Source organism: Ovis aries, chromosome 7, assembly GCF_016772045.2.
Source record: "Ovis aries strain OAR_USU_Benz2616 breed Rambouillet chromosome 7, ARS-UI_Ramb_v3.0, whole genome shotgun sequence".
In the NCBI taxonomy this organism is placed as follows: Eukaryota; Metazoa; Chordata; class Mammalia; order Artiodactyla; family Bovidae; genus Ovis; species Ovis aries.
Window position 1 is genome coordinate 77,839,069 of NC_056060.1, and position 17,988 is coordinate 77,857,056.

General features: G+C 39.0%; 1 protein-coding gene across 10 annotated transcripts in view; it reads left to right on the top strand.

The window, feature by feature from the left end:
• RAD51B (RAD51 paralog B) overlaps positions 1-17,988 on the top strand; it is a 632,024-nt gene that overhangs the window by 81,211 nt on the left and 532,825 nt on the right. The window lies entirely within an intron of this gene.

Genomic DNA, 17,988 nt, shown 5'->3' on the forward strand with positions numbered 1-17,988 from the left:
TGAAGTTTTAAAAGACTCTCTCTGCCTTGAGAACAGATTGTTGGGGGTTAAAAAAAAAAGCAGAGAGAATTGTTAGGCTTTCATTGTAACCTCGGTGAGAGCTGATGGTGACATAGTAGAAACACTGAAGATGGTGAGAATGGCTGAATTCTGTATCCATTTTGTAGGCTCAGCCAACAGAATTTTCTGATCGTTTAGATATGCTGTGTGAGACAAGAAGAGAAACCAAGGCTTTTGACCTGAAGAATTGGATGGAGGAATTGTTAACTGACAAGAGGAAGACTGTGGGTAGCGTGAGTTTTAGGGAAAAGATCAGGAGTTCAGTTCTGTGTATATATATATTGAGTTTCAGATGTCTGTTAGGCACCCACATAGGCATAAGAATATATACCCACAGGTTGCTGTGGTGATTCAGTATGGTGAATGTAAATCACTTAGCACAGTGTGTGACATAATTATCTGTATGAGATCAGAGAATATATTGCCACATGAAACAAGAATCAGTTCAGTTCAGTTGCTCAGTCGTGTGCGACTCCTTGCATCCCCATGAATCGCAGCACGCCAGGCCTCCCTGTCCATCACCATCTCCCGGAGTTCACTCAGACTTACGTCCATTGAGTCAATGATGCCATCCAACCATCTCATCCTCTGTTGTCCCCTTCTCCTGCCCTCAATCTTTCCTAGCATCAGGGTTTTTTTTCAAATGAGTCAGCTCTTTGCATCAGGTGGCCAAAGTGTTGGAGTTTCAGCTTCAACATCAGTCCTTCCATTGAACACCCAGGACTGATCTCCTTTAAGATAGATGGTTGGATCTCCTTGCAGTCCAAGGGACTCTCAAGAGTCTTCTCCAATACCACAGTTCAAAAGCATCAAATCTTCAGCACTCAGCTTTCTTTATAGTCCAACTCTCATGTCCATACATGACCACTGGAAAAACCATAGCCTTGACTAGAGGGACCCTTGTTGACAAAGTAATGTCTCTGCTTTTTAATATGTTGTCTAGGTTGGTCATAACTTTCCTTCCAAAGAGTAAGTGTCTTTTAATTTCATGGCTGCAGTCACCATCTGCAGCGATTTTGGAGCCCAAAAACATAACGTCAGCCACTGTTTCCACTGTTTCCCCATCTATTTCCCATGAAGTGATGGGACCAGATGCCATGATCTTCGTTTTCTGAATGTTGAGCTTTAAGCCAACTTTTTCACTCTCCTCTTTCACTTTGATCAAGAGGCTTTTTAGTTCTTCCTCACTTTCTGCCAGGGTGGTGTCATCTGCATATCTGAGGTTATTGATATTTCTCTCAACAGTCTTGATTCCAGCCTGTGCTTCTTCCAGCCCAGCATTTCTCATGATGTACTCTGCATAGAAGTTAAATAAGCAGGGTGACAATATACAGCCTTGACGTACTCCTTTTCCTATTTGGAACCAGTCTGTTGTTCCATGTCCATTTCTAACTGTTGCTTCCTGACCAGCATACAGGTTTCTCAAGAAGCAGGTCAGGTGGTCTAGTATTCCCATCTCTTTCAGAATTTTCCACAGTTTGCTGTGATCCACACAGTCAAAGGCTTTGGCATAGTCAATAAAGCAGAAATAGATGTTTTTCTGGGACTCTCTTGCTTTTTAGATGATCCAATGGATGTTGTCAACTTGATCTCTGGTTCCTCTGCCTTTTCTAAAACCAGCTTGAACATCTGGAAGTTCATGGTTCACATATTGCTGAAGCCTGGCTTGGAGAATTTTGAGCATTACTTCTCTAGCATGTGAGATGAATACAGTTGTGCAGTAATTTGAACATTCTTTGGCACTGGAATGAAAACGGACCTTTTCCAGTCCTGTGGCCACTGCTGAGTTTTCCAAATTTGCTGGTATATTGAGTGCAGCACTTTGACAGCATCATCTTTCAGGATTTGAAATAGCTCAACTGGAATTCCATCACCTCCACTAGCTTTGTTCGTAGTGATGCTTCCTAAGGCCCACTTGACTTCACATTCCAGGATGTCTGGCTCTAGGTGAGTGATCACACCATTGTGATGATCTGGCTCGTGAAGATTTTTTTTTGTACAGTTCTTCTGTGTATTCTTGCCACCTCTTAATATCTACTGCTTCTGTTCGGTCCATACCATTTCATAACAAATTGCAAAACCATATATTCAGGGGAAAAGGGCTCATTGAATATAATAGCAAAATGAAAAATAATAGTTTGGAAGGCTGAGGAAATCTCTTAGAAAATGAAAGTCAGAGGGATGCAAAAGTCATAGAGAATCCGTGTAGGAGGTCTAACTCCTTCCTAATGGGACTCTCAGAGACACAGACCAGCGAAAATGAAAAGAGGAAATTATGAATGAAATAGGACAAGAAAAAATTCCAGAACTGAAGGATAAGAATTCCTAAATGGAAAGTGCTCAGCACTAAGAATAGGGGGTTGAGTTGGGTGGGAAGAAACATAGTACCAAGACATTTTAGAGCAGCAGAGAGAAGCAGCAAGTCACAAAGAAAGGATTAGAAATTAGCAGTTTGTCAGACTTTTCAAAAGTAATTCAGGATGCAAGTAGACAGTGGATTAGTACCTTTAAGGTTCTGAGGGAAAATGATCAAACATAGATATCTATGTCCAGCCAAACAGTTAGTTATAAGGATAAGGTGACAATATTTTCCAACGTGCAAGGTCTCAGAAAATTTATCTCCTAATACATCCTTCCTTGGGAAGCTATTAGGAAAATAGGATATAACACAAGAGAGACATAAAGGAAATTCCTAGAATGATGATGAAATAAAGTCCAGGATAACAGCTAAATAGCAGGTCTAGAGGTTAAGGTAAATACAGTTAGGCAGAAGGATGTAAGACCCAGGGAACATGTCTCTAAGAAGAAGATTGAACTGACATTTGATGTGTTTGACTTTTCTGAAGGAGATTCATAGCTCTTTCAGGGAGCTAGGGGATAAACTGTTCCCAGCTTAAAGCAACTTACACTGCAGTATGGCATACTCACAAGGAAGTAGGTAATTACCGTAGTCTGTGAAGGTTTGGAAAGCTTAGTACCCTTCCCCTAGACCACCCATAGTTGGAATGTGGGTTTAAAAGTCTAGTATTTAGCTCCTTCAGTATCTGTAATTGAACTGTCAAACCAACAGCTTGAAGCTGATTGTTGGACTAGCTGAAAAATCATTCCACAGTCTAAGAAAGAAAGCAAACTATTGCTTATTATTAGTTGAAAGAATTTAAAATATATGTATGTATATTTATAAGCATTTATCAGGTTTTATTTTTGTATGTATGACACTGTATGTTTGTAAGAATGTCTTGGTTTTACAATGAGCATGGAATAGTACAAGAGAAAAAACTTTCAATTGTCAATTTAGGTATAAAAAGTAACTGAATTTTTTATATAATAATTTATTTTATCTCCCAAGATAACTTATACCCCACTGACTTCTGGCAATAAGATAATGTTCTCCCAATATAATAGTGACCTTTTTTGTATGCGGAATTCTTCACTATAAAGTTATTTTATAGTTGGAGATTGATTGCAAGCAAATTAAAATTTTACTGTTTGGCTTAGACTTTGCATTTTTTGGTACGCTTTGGTTATAATAGAAAATGTAGCAGTTTTGTGTCACAGAAGTATTTCTCAATATAAATATGGAATGATATTTATGTCTTATCTAATTTCTCACTCAGTGCTGCAATCCATGGGGTTGCAAAGAGTCAGACATGAATGAGCAACAGTTAATATATATACTATACAGATGTATAGAGTGAGTATATAAAGAAAAATTGCAAGGGGAGAAGAAGATAATCAAAATGAAGTTTATTATTTTAAAGTTTTAATACTATGTAAGATTTTATGGTAGTTAAGTTCCTATAAAATATGGTCATTCTGTAATATATGACCTGGGAACATCAGTTAATCTGCTGGGAACACAGGAAAAGTTAGGACATTATTCCTGCCCTCTGATAATCCATAGCCCTAAAAAAGTTAATTTATAAACAAGTAAATGTAATAAAATAGAGGGTTGTTGCTGTGCTGTGCTAAGTTGCTTCAGTCGTGTCTGACTCTTTGCGACCCTATGGACTGTAGCCCACCAGGCTCCTCTGTCCATTGGATTCTCCAGGCGAGAATACTGCAGTGGGTTGCCATGCCCTCCTCCAGGGGATCTTCCCGACCCAGGGATAGAACCCGTGTCTCTTATGTCTCCTGCATTGGTAGGTGGGTTCTTTACCACTAGCGCCGCATGGGAAGCCCAAATAGAGGCTTAGAAGTACTTTAAATGATATTTACCAAGTGAATAAAGAGAGAAAATCATCCCAAGAAAAGTATGGATTAAGAAGACAGATATGGAAATGCAGTACTATTTGTGGAAATGGCAAACTTGTTGTTTGTGCTGTAGATTAAGAGGAAGGACCTGGGAAATACATGAGCTCCATCTCATAGAGCAGGCCTGCCGTACTCAGAGATTTAATTATTTCCTCCTGGGACAGTGTTTCTCAAATTTATGTGATCATAAGAATCGTAGAAAGTTAAAGCAAAGCAGAACAAGAAAACCTCTGAAGTTCGTCCTTGACCTGACAAATCAGAATCCTCAGAGGAGGTCTGGTTTAATGTATCTGGGGCTGCTAGAAGACCTAACTGGCACAGCAGATACTGCAACTCATTGGTATTTCTTAGTTGTTATTTGGTCGCTCAGTGTCCAACTCTTTTGCAATCCCATGGACTGTAGCCCACCAGGGTCCTCTCTCTGTTGGATTTCTCTGGCGAGGATACTGGAGTGGGTTGCTACTTCCTTTTTCAGGGGATCTTCCTGACCCAGTACCCGGTCTCCTGCTTGGTAACCAGATACTTTACCCCTGAACCACCGGGGACATCCATTTCTTGGTTAACTTTGAGGTTTTCCAGTTTTATTATGTGGTTCCTCTGGATAAAGGGAGCTTAGACCACTAGGGGGTGCTTTGTAATTAGAAAATGCAGGTCTTCCTTTGCTACCGCGGGGGTCAGTGTAGCAAAGCAGTGGCCAGTGAGAAGAGTTGGTGCCAGTCCTAAGACACATTTAAAATAAGAGAGAAAAGAAGAAAGGAAGAGATGACGATAGAGAGAAAAGAAGTCGAAGGGCAAGAAGAGAGAAGAGGAGAAAGTAAACAGGTATACTGTGAAGGAGGTTGTCAAATACCATCAGTAATTACCTCAGGAAAATGGCTCCCGGGCCGCTTGTTGCTGATTTATTTCTGTGTTTATTCATTTGACTCTCATTTAGTGAGAGTCAACTGAGGATACCATGGTTAACAAGATGTTCTCCCTACTCTCTGAGAGTTTATAAAGGTAAAAGGAGCTTAAGAAATCTGAACTTAAAATCTTGACCCTTTCTTTGTGGATTATGTTAAATAATATGAAAAAGAATACTTTAAAATTTTAGTTTTGTTTGTTTCATATCCTCTGTTTCATTCCTCTGCTGGAGAAAACCTTTCCTAGAATTTCAAAGAAATTTTTCTGAGAAAAGTATTTGAAAATTAGCTGCTTGAGGTCTAATTCTTCAGAAATTCAGAGCATGTAGTTCATTACTGGGCTGTTATTAACAGGTGAGGGAGTGTGGAGGTGTCCAAGTGTGTTGAATAAATGATGGGTTCAGAGAGGGCCCTCAGTAGCCAGCTCCTGATTAGAGTCTGCAGCCTTCCTCGCTTGTTCCAGAATTCAGGCTTGTGACCTTGAGCACTCTCCCGACAGCCCAGGATTCCTCCTCAGGGGTAGCACACTGCTGCCGTTACCTGTTTACCAGGCATTCTGTGTGTCTCCATAGTGGTGAGTTGTTTTATGGTAGACTGTGTGACTAATTTAACTCATTTGTGTAATCCCAATGTTTGGCAGGTGTGAGTGCTCAACAAATTTTGGTTGAAAGGGTGAGTAAATCATATTCGGTAGTGAACTTGGTAAAAGACAGATTCCTAATAAGGCTACCTTCTCCAAGAGGTGTTTTTTGAATATGCCAGAAAGCCCTTTCTTTACCACTTTTCATATGCATGAGAGAGTGTGTAGACTTGAAGTATAAGATGAGAGTACACTTTCAGAGATAACCAAATGATGCACCCTTCATCAGATAGAGATGGATTTGACAATCCAACTCAAATTTTAATGTTGGATTGCGTTGCTTCACCATGGGTAAACAGCCCAGCTGTAGTTCTCTATATTTCTAATATAATAGGGACTGATGGCACCTATTATTAATACTTCAGGCTCTAGGGCCTGCTGAGGACTTTGTCTTACAAAGGTGTGCATTGAAGTTGTCAAAGTTGAGTTGAGGAGCAAAAGACAGGAAGACAGATTTCACAGTGGGTGCATTCTACTCCCCCAGAGTCAGCGACAGTGGATCAACATCTGTTGAATGCGAGAGCTTTGCTCTTCAATAAAGCCCATCGTGAGATAGATGTATCATTGTAGACCTCAAAATGCTCGTTGTTTTATAAAGATTACAGAAAGCCTTCAAATAACAGAAATGTTTTGGAAACAGCTTTATTGAGATATAATTCACATATCATACAACTCACCCTTTTAAAGTAGATAAGACTTTTTTTTTTAGCATATTCACAAATTTGTGCAACTGTCACCACTATCTAATGCCAAAACATTTTCATCACCGCTCCCCCACCCCACTAAAGAAACCCCATACCCAGTTAACAGTCACTCTATGTGACTGTGAGAAAAGAATAATTATTTCCCTCTTTTGTGGTTCAGTGTATGCTTTTAGAGATACAGCTAAAAACAAAAGAAAAAGCAACAAAGGACCAACTGGTTCCAGCAGGGATGGCAGTAGTTCAGCTCTAGTCAAATCATTATCTGAGAAATATCCTCACAGTGGATCAATATCATAGTGCTGCCAGCTGTTATCTTTCTTTGACTGTAGGTTCAGTGAGAGTTGCCCTTGGGCTACCAAACACCTAATTTAGATGATGAAGGGGAGGTACGAGGAGAAAATGTAATGTCTGTGTCAAGGTTTTCTCCTAGTCATGGGCAAGTGAACTGCTCTGATGAATATGAACATGGAGGGACACAGTGAGGTGGTTGTGGTCACTTGCACATCTTTCTGGCTAGTCTCATCCTGTGGTCAAGAACAGTCTTGGTCCCCTTAGCACACCTTTAGCTTGATATCAAAGTGTAGTGGTAACAGCGAAGATATTTTAAACTCAACTGAGATAAATTAAGAAATGGTCATGTGTATCAGTTCTGATGAGATGGATGAAACTGGAGCCGATTATACAGAGTGAAGTAAGCCAGAAAGAAAAACACCAATACAGTATACTAACACATATATATGGAATTTAGAAAGATGGCAATGATGACCCTGTATGCAAGACAGCAAAAAAGACACAGATGTGTATAACGGACTTTTGGACTCAGAGGGAGAGGGAGAGGGTGGGATGATTTGGGAGAATGGTATTCTAACATGTATACTATCATGTAAGTATCGAATCGCCAGTCTATGTCCGACGCAGGATACAGCATGCTTGGGGCTGGTGCACGGTGATGACCCAGAGAGATGTTATGGGGAGGGAGGTGGGTGGGGGGTTCATGTTTGGGAACGCATGTACACCTGTGGTGGATTCATGTCAATGTATGGCAAAACCAATACAGTATTGTAAAGTAAAATAAAGTAAAAATAAAAATTTTTTTTAAAAAAAGAAAAGGTCATGTGTAGCCAGTGATAGGTACAGATGAGTGCTTTTTTTTCTTCTTGTTTTCATGGAGTGTTTGAAAAAGAATACTAAGAGTCTTCTGAGAGTGATGTTCAATGTCCCGAAACTTTTTCCTGGAACGACCTATCAAAACCGTTATGGATTCTTGACCAAGACTTCTCAGCTGTATTAATGTAAAAAGGTTTGGGTTTGGTAAAGTAGCCTGGCATATGCTGCAGTACTTAAAATTTTTTTTAAAATTTTTGTGTTTTTTTAATAATAGCACTAATTCCAGATTATAGGTGCACTTGTGTGAACAGTTCCCTAAACTTTTCTTTCTAAAGTGTAAATTGTTAAGTCTTTCAGAATAACGGTACAGTTGTCTCTTTAGAAGGATCCTGTAGATTGATGTCTTATGACTGGCCTAAGTTCTTCTGGCACATTCTCTCCTGACTCCTTTTTATACCCGGAGAGATATTTCTTTCTTTTTAATCTATGCTTTGTTCAGAATAAAGAAATGACAGAGAAGTTCTCTAACATACTTTTAGGAGAGGTTGCACAATAAAATTTTGAATCCAGAGTGGCATAAACTGCCTACTTTTGCTGTTCTGGGCTGATGGACAAATTTGTAATCAACTGTTTTGCATAATGGTCATATAGTTTAAGTTGTAGGTTTATCCTTAAGAACACAGCCTCGAATACACTTGTGTTTAGTAAGTAATGTTTAAGGTGATTGTGAAACTCTTTGCTGTCAAGTAGTGGGGACTTCTCTATCAGTTTGGTTTGCTTTGTAGACGATGCTGTCTTTAAGTAAAAAACAGTTGACACCTCCATGTCTCATTGACATGTCTGGTTAAATGTAGCTCAAATACATATTAAACTTTTGTGTGTGATAATGTGCTCTCCAAGTAAGAAGTCCGCACTGTAAGACTTTAGAGGAATTGTCTCATTTGATAATTTTAGTACCACCTAAGATTTTATCTAGTGTGTGATGAGGTCATGTAGTGACTGTTATTATATGTTGATTCAGAATCTAGGAAGATAATTGATAAACCTGGTCCTTGGTTCCCAGAGGTCTGTCATAGGAGAAAGGGAATGATTATAATAAAGCAATCTTTATTGTTGCTGACCGGCTCTACTGTGGAACATTTAAAACATTGGGGCTCTGATGTGAAAGATGAATTGAAAAATAAGTATTTAGCACTTATTCTATGCCCATAACTTTGTTAGGTACTGGTAAGTTAGAGACATAATTTCTGATCATGAGGTATTTAAATTTGGGGGAAGATAGGCAAAAAGATAGTTCTTTTTTAAAAAAAAAAAAATACATTGAGGTAATGGCTTCCCTGGTGCCTTAGATGGTTAAGAATCTGCCTTACCATGAAGGAGACCCCGGTTAGAACTCTGGGTCAGAAAGATCCCTTGGAGATGGGAATGGCTACCCACCCTGGTATTCTTGCCTGGAGAATTCCATGGACAGAGGAGCCTGGTGAGCTACACAGTTCATGGGGTTGTAAAGAGTTGGACACGGCTGAGTGACTAACACTTGAAGGACTTTACTTTTTCTTCCCTCCCCATTGTGGAAGCATGCACAAAGAGGGATTAGCAAATACATTAGAACATGCCATCAGTTGTGGTAAAAATTATTTTATAAGAGGCAAGAATAAAATAAATGCATTATTCAGAATATTGGTGATCTTCGGGAGGGAGACAGAAGAATGGAATTCAAGAGGAGCCGATGTGTAACTTCACTGGGATTGGGAATATTCTGATTCATAAATTGGGTGATGGGCTCATGAGTATATCATTATGCTTCAGTAACCTACGTAGTATACACATTCTTTTATATCTATTAAGTGGTATATAAGTTTAAAAAAATCAAGATATTTTAGTAAACATTTCCCAATCTTAATTCATTAAAAGCATTTACTTAGGATAAATTATGGGGGAAAGATGGAACTCAGCCAGACTTTCTCTGAACAGTATCTATTCATCCACTCATCCTTGTTTTTTTACTTTAATTTTTTGAAAGATAATAAAAATAATGTAGATTTCTTTCATATGACCTGAATGCCCTATTTCTGTGCTCCCTGAGGTTCCATGTACTCTGTGTAGAACCCAGTTTATAAGTCAAAAGGATTCTGTCTGGACTGGCTGGCTAGATATTTAAGTATTCATTACCTCTGTTTGTGCATGTGTGTGTACGTGTGTGTGTATATTTAATGATGTTTGTGCATGACTTAGCTAGGGATTTTGAAGTATTTGTAGGGTTTTCCTATTTGCTGGGTGGTTTTAGAATTGAGAGCCATCAGTAGAAAGAAAACAAAGAAAAATACTATTTCTTCTTTTATCTATGTCCTGTATCATACAAGTGTTGGCTGAAAATAGCACCAATTTTCTGGGAAAGGTCATGCCTGAGACTTTTCTCACCCTTTACCCCTACTCTCCAATTCATGTTTCCTTCTTACAATGTGGTCATGCGCTTGCCCAAGTCGGGCTTGTGAACCGTGTAGAATATTTGTGCAGTTTTGTTTTTTAAGCCCTGCACTGCGCACATGATGCAGTATTTAATTTGGAATGGACCCTGAGTTTAGTCACACGTGCTTCTTGTGGTGTTTATCTTGGAATCCAAAAGTAGGAGGGAGGTATTTTTGCATTTTATACATCTGGACATTGTTCATGATCCTCTTGTGACTTGGGAATTCTGTGTGGGGCAAAATCCAAAGAACAGCATTAAAAATAACATGGAGCTATAATGACATCTGAGTAAAAATCCTTGAGAATGCCCTTCTAATCCCAGCAGAGTTTGATCCTGATGGTGCGTGTGTGTGTTAGTCACTCAGTCATGTCTGACCCTTTGCAACCCCATGAACTGTAGCCCGTCAGGCTCCTCTGTCCATGGGCTTTCCCAGGCAAGAATACTGGAGTGGTTTGCCATCCCCTTCACCAGGGGATCTTCCCGACCCAAGGATTGAACCCAGGTCATCTCCATTGCAGGCAGATTCTTTACCGTCTGAGCCACCTGGGAAGCCCTTGATTTTGAGAGTGAACTTTATCAATTGGGCACTTCACTGTTGGCCTGAGTAGATTGCTGGGTTTATGCTTACCTGACACCTTTGCATGGAGGCTAGTGCACTGCCAGGCTTTCTGAACGTCTAACTGCACAGTCAGGCTTTTGGGAGGGGAAGATTCTGCCTTGATGGTGCATGGGGTAAGACAGATGAAGTAAGTTCTGCTTACAGCTGCAGTGTCTCTGCCATTCTCTTACTCCACGGGCATCTTAAGATGATGATGACCTGTGAGCATCTTTCCAGTCATTCCCATGATCTTGCCTCATTGCATGTAGTTTAGAGCTAAAGGCTGATCTGACACCACCTCGGGCTGTGTCAAGACTAGGGATGGGAGTTGGGAGAGGGTGTTGGGGGATGGGTGGGGGAGGCAGGGAGGTGCATCCAGTGAACTCATCCTTTCCTTGATTATATATGGGAAGTCGTTTTCAACAGGATTGGACAGATAAAGTACATTGCCTCCTCCTTTTGGCTAGGGTTCTGCTAGGATGGCAAAAGTGAAAAGGGATGTATAGAAGCCTTGCTGCTCTTTGAGTGAGTTTGCATACGGACAGTATTGCTTTTTGGCTCCAATCTAGTTTTCTTTCATTCCCATGTCTCATCTTTTATGCAGCTGCAGAGAGCAGGCTTGGAAAGCGGAATGAAAGCTTCAAGCAAATTTGCTCTTGAATTCAAGAAAGAGTGATTTCTCTGGGTCAGAGTACAGATTCAACAGAGGAGGAAGCTGTTTGTTTGCCTTATCACTTTCTGAGTGAGGGCTGTTAGCTTTTTTCCCTTCAAATGTAATAAAAAGGGGAAAAAGCTGATAAGGTAGTTGGATCTGCTAGTTATAATTTATATAGAATTTTCAAATGTACTTAATAAGGTTTATCATATGATTAGAAAAGAAGCAAATATGTGGAGGGCAAAGGTCAGCCTTTGCTTGAGGTTTCAGAAAGAGTGGAATATGCGGTGGTTGAGTGCTTGAATAGGACTACTCAAGTAGGAGCTGTTTCTCTTTGCTGGTTTCTTTGGCCTTTCCTTTGGGAACTTTTTCCTCCTTACTTTCCTAATGCATTTTGCAACTTTCAGTTAAAAAATATCCACCAGAGTTTAAGCCTTTAGCAAATAAACACGTCCTGGTCCTACGATGGGAATCACAATATAACCAAGAATGGCTTGACTTCAGCTGGGGAGAGGTTAATCGTCGGAACTCCGAGGGTTGATACCAAGATCGTGCTTGTTTAATGTTTTAATGACTCCAAAAGGAAATGGTGAAATCTGCTGATGACACCAAATAGTTTTTGCTGATCCAAACAGGAATTTCTGGGAAGCTTCTTCATAGTATTTGGAAGACTGGAAGAATTGGGCAATGTGGTAGCAGACACACCAAACTTGAAGTGAAGGTTTATGTGAAGTAGCAGGAGTAATGTCAATTAGTTGAAGCTACAAAGCCTGCCAAGTCCTCCAAGGGGAAGAGTGTGGGGTCCCTATAAAGGACTTGGCTTTGATTCCTCTCATGAAAGGAAGATTTAGGACAAAGAATATTTTGATATATAGAAAATGAAAACTACTGTGGTAATAGTTGTAATTATAAAGCATAGTGATTTAATGATATGGTGTCCAGATTTCTTTGCTAGTGCCAGCAGTAGTATATCCACATGAGTGCTGTTTTCCCTCCAAATGCTCGTGGAAGATTGTATACCCATTTTATGCGTGTTCCTTTTTGGGGAAATAGTTCCTAGTATACATCCTTTTCACTATTTTATGGGGTGGCAGGTCTTAATTTTTTAGGTTTATTTTTGACTTTCGATGTAGCCAGTGGTCAGAGGACTTCCCAGGTGGCTCAGTGGTGGCAAAGAATTTGCCTGCCACTCCAGGAGATGCAGCATATGCTGGTTCACTCCTTGGGTCGGGAAGATCCCCTGGAGAAGGAAATGGCAACCCACTCCAGTATTTTTGCCTGGAAAATTCCATGGACAGAGGCTACAGTCCATGGGTTCACAAAAAGTTGAACATGATTGAGTGACTGAGCAAACTACACACACAGGGTGTACAGGGTAATGGTTTGATATGTGTATATGGTGAGAAATGATTACCACAATCAACACACCCATCATCTCACATAGTTACTACTGTTTTATGTTTGTTGAGAACACTTAAGATTTACTTTCTTAGCAAATTTCAAGTATGAAATACTGCGTCTCTAAGTATAGTCGTCACACTGTACATTAGATCCCCAGAACTCAGTCATCTTATTACTGTCCCTTTGTCAAGCATCTCCCCATTTTTCCCCACTCCAGCCCTGACCAACTACTATTTTGTTCTCTGTTTCTGTGAGTTTGACATTTTTAGATTTCACATATGAGTGAGATCATACAGTATTTGTCTTTCTCTTTCTGAATTATTTCACTTAGCAGAGTGTCCTCCAGGTTCATGCATGTTGTTGCAAATAGCCAGGCCTTCTTTTAGAGTAAGTTCTTGATTGCTTTATTTCACAAATGTCACTCAAATAGATATGTAATGATAGTGTTGTTAAAACACTTGTTTCCTTACATTATAGATACACCATGTTTATAAGTGAAGTCCTAAAAATTGTTAGAATTCTGTGTCCCCCAACTGTACTCTTAAGGAGGAATGAAGAGATTGAATAGTAACTGGAGATTCATTTAATACATTGATATTTCCTCCTTAAAACTTCCATCTGTGTAATTAAAAAAGACCCCGTGGGTTAATAAATAAATAAATAGAAAAATAAATAAATAAGTCACTGTCACAGAGGCTCTGGGCTAGCTGTCTATATCCATCCATCCATCCATCTATCTATCTGTTCATTTACTTCGCAAGAATAGTCATAGACCCTTACTTCAAGATTTTTTTTCCCTGGCATGGTGGTAAATTCCTGTGAAACAGAGAGCAGTGAGTTGTACCAGTGTCAGTGGAGTAAGTCAGTGGTTTTCAGACTTTGTCTATGATGTATTTTGATTAAATGAGGGCAGGATGGGAACGCTGCTTAATTTTTGTCTTCCCTTTTCCCCCTGAATGAGAATTCATGGAGTAACTTTTGAAAAATCACAGGTACAGAGAATAAGTTATCTGGAAGGTCAGAAAAGAGTTTGTATACAGAAAGCAGTGAGGGAGGCTTACTTCATTTCTTCCCTACTCTTCTAAGATTATTGAAACAGAATTAAGAATTTCCATTTATCAATCTTATACTTTTGTATCTTGAAAGTCAGTAAAACACAAAATCCAAATTTATGACAGTTTCACCATCATAGTTCTCTGTGTGTAAACTCTTTTTAAAATATGAGAAAAGTAAGGAGAACTTCTAATTTAAGAACAAACTATGTCTTAGAGCTCTATTGTTCTAAATTCTGGGCCCCAGACTGACTGTGTCAAATTTGGCAAGGCTTTCAAATTTCAGCTCAGACATAATGAATCAGAATCTCCAGAGTAAGGCCCAGGTATTTAAAAAAGTTCTTTGCATTAAAATAACACCTCTGAAAAAACACATATGTACAAAAAAAGCCTATAGGGAGAGATAATGATGTTATAATGTATTAAGGTAAAGTGTGATGTAGAGTTTGTCCTATGGAGTTCTGATGACAGAAGGCTGATTAATCATTACTTGAACCTACCTATAGTAATACTTGATATCATGGTAAAGAGATGGGTTCTAGACCCAGAAAGTCTGGATTTAAACATAGTTTGATCACACTTAGTTGTGCTACCTTGGGCAAAGTTTGAATAACTCCTTTGTGCCTCAGTTTCCTTATCTGTAAAATGGAGATAATACTAATGACAGCTGTCTCAAAGGATTATTGTGACAATTACTTGAGATATTGAGTCAAAAGCACTCAAAACACTATTTGGCACACAGTAAACTTTCAGTCCAATTTCATGGATCACAGCCTTGTGGTGAAAGGGCTTGAGACCCTGATCCTGGGAAAGACTGAAGGCAAGAGAAGAAGGGGGCGGCAGAGGATGAGATGGTTAGATAGCATCACCAACTCAATGGACATGAATCTGAGCAAACTCTGGGAGATAATGGAGGACAGAGGAGCGTGGTGTGCTGCAGTCCATGGGGTCGCAAAGAGTCAGACACAACTTAGCGACTGAACAACAACAAAAACTCTCAGTCAGACTTTGCTACTGTTATTACTTGTTCTTCTGATATACAGGAGTAAGTATTTGGTCCCTACTGTGATACTCTTCTTATAGTGAGTTTAGGCCTACTAATTAGAAAGTGAAAAGAAAGCAGGAAAAATGATTGCACAGATATGAAAGTGTGTGTGTGTGTGTGTGTGTGTGTGTGTGTGTGTGTAGGTAGGCAGTTACACTAAGTATATGTATAAAAATATGTAATGGGGAAAAAAGCACACCCTCTAATTTTTTTGGAATAGAATTTTAAAGTAACAGATTCTTAATTTACTACATTTTGCATTTCTCTAGCACTCTGAAAAATGAACAAAAAATGATGTGATCCTGACAGACACAGTAGATGGCGCTTTAGACTTAATTTTTACAGAAACTGGCCCAGAAGGAAAAAGAAAACTAAAACACATTTTAATGGACTTTTTAAAAGTTTCACCACTAGGACAATTTCATCTTAGGAAACATGCCTTTGAGAAGTAAGGATTTTTTTTTTTTTTTTGACAGTGCTGGATAATAATTTTAGCAAAAATAAATTTCCCAGTTGCTATGTTTGTGCCAGGTTTGTCACTTGGAAAATGTTAGTTGTGTTTTAAGCCACAAATATATAAGGAAATAGTTTTCTTTTGAAACACTGAGATTTATGATCTTTTTCTCTATATTTAATATTTATTTTCCTAGTTTTTTGGGGATGCTTTATAATTATTTATTTTATAAAAATGTCATAAAATTGATTTGAGTCACATTAATTTATAATGTAGTTATATTTAAAAATTCAGCTATAGTCACCCTAACAGGCCTCAAAATGTAGGTCTCCTTTAAAGGATAATTATAGTACTTTTGTTACTACTATGTTATGCTTTGTGTACTTGATCTTACTTAATCTTAGCAATAACTCTATGAGGATTGCTGTTCTCTCTTTTTAGATAAATAAACTGTCTCAGAGATGTTTTGTAACTTGCTGAGCCCACATACTTAGTGGGAGAAGTAGTAGCCGGTTTAAAAGTTTCATCAGTGCAGTGTAGGTGTGTTTTTTGTGCAACTGCTGTGTGTCAGGCTTGCTAAGCACTGGGCGTAGTATAGTGACCAAACCCTGCCCTTATGGACCTTGCAGGTTGTTAGCTGTTTGATAGCAACTCTTTGAAGTCTACAAGATTGGGAATATGCAGAGATGTATTTCAGAGGCATTGTGATCTTTAGGTTGATCAGGGAGCCCTTAATCAGAGAGAAATACTCATGCCTAGCTTGAACGTATTGCTATATTGAAGTACTTCTTCAGGCATACTGATTCTAGCCAGAGAGAGAGCAAAGTCTCCCTTCTCTCTACAACTCTGGACAGTTAAATTATAAAATCAAAAACTGAAAAAAATAAAATAAAATCAACAAATAAAACCCACCATAAGCTAAACTGATTTCCAGATATGGGACAGGTAGAGTAAGGAAAATACAAATGTACTAGAATGTCAAATTTTTCCTGTGGTTAAATGGTATTGAAACATATAAGGCAAGAAAATGTCAGTGATAGTCTGAGAGAATAATAGACTTTGTGTCCAGTAAGACTATGGTAACTTCTAGATGGTTTCACTTGTGCCATTTGGTGAAATGTTTTGGTGTACAACCAGTCTGTGCTTAGCCGCTCAGTTCTGTCCAACTCTTTGTGATCTCATGGACTGTAGCCCACCAGGCTTCTCTGTCCATGGGGATTCTCCAGGCAGGAATACTGGAGTGGGTTGCTGTGCCCTCCTCCAGGGGATCTTCCCAACCCAGGGATTGAACTAAGGTCTCCTGCATTGTAGGCAGATTCTTTACCAACTGAACCACCAGAGAAGCCCAACCAGTCTAGTGATACCCAAATTGCCAAGTATCCCTTCCACTTTGAGACGTTTAACATTTTTCTTTTAACTGATTTTTTATTTTCAAAAAGTTTTGCTCTATTATTTTCACATATGATCCCAAGCTCCTATGCTATAGAAAGGTATGTAATTGATGAGGAAACAGACCAAGAGTTTTAAACTAAGGTCCATAACTGGGCTTCAGTAAGTCTTTAGAACTCCTGAAATTGTATGAAATTTTATGTGTAAGTACTCAGGAATGTTACTCCAGGAAGAAACTCCATGGCATTCACAAAATACTTAAAGACTTCTATGACTATTAAAAAAGTTAAGTATTAGTGTAATTAGGATTTAGCCAAAGAAGTTTGCTAGATTCATGCCAGTTCAGGGTCATGAAAAGAGAGGTGTCTTCCCAAACAGCATCTTAGAGAAGGAGGGGCTGTTTTGTTCCTTGTAGGGATTGCAGTTTTGAGACTGAGTAAATTTGGGATTTGAAGCTATGTGTTTATCAATGGAGTTTTAGAACTCTCCACTCTCAGTGGGGTATCCTGATTTCAATTGGGGAATACCTTTTGGGGAATTGGAAAATGCTTCTTTTCAATATAATCTTTTAGTCAAATGATTCCCAGGTAGCACAGTGATAAAGAATCTGCCTGCCAGTGCAGGAGACCCAAGAGACTGGGTTTCAGTCCTTGGGTTGAGAAGTCCCCTGGAGTAGGAAATGGCAACCCATTCCAGTATTCTTGCCTGGAAAATCCCATAGACAGAGGAGCCTGGTGGGCTGCAGTCTATGGGGTTGCAGAGTCAGACACAACTGAGTATGCATGCATGGACATTTTTTTTTGGAAAATGAAATAGAAAGGTAGTGGCAAATGAAAAAAGTTATTAGATCGCAGTGGAATAAATAACTGAAGAAATTAACTCCTAAATCTTTAAATTTCATCACAGGTTAAAGATATTCCTTTAGATCAAAGTCTTTGGTGTAAGTTCTTTGATAATACAAATGGACTCTTTTGGGACACAGGTTTAAGAGGATAGGAGATATGTATAGGAGATGTGTATGGTTCTTCTTTTTTCCCTGTCTCCTCTCTTATCTTAACCTTTGCATATATTTTGCTGAAGAGCAGGTAGTTATAACTTATAGTTAGGGTTTCCCAATTAAGCTGTTACCTGTGATTCATATTAAAAAGCAGAGACATTACTCTGCTGACAAAGTCCGTCTAGTCAAGGCTATGGTTTTTCCAGTGGACATGTATGGATGTGAGAGTTGGACTGTGAAGAAAGCTGAGCGCTGAAGAA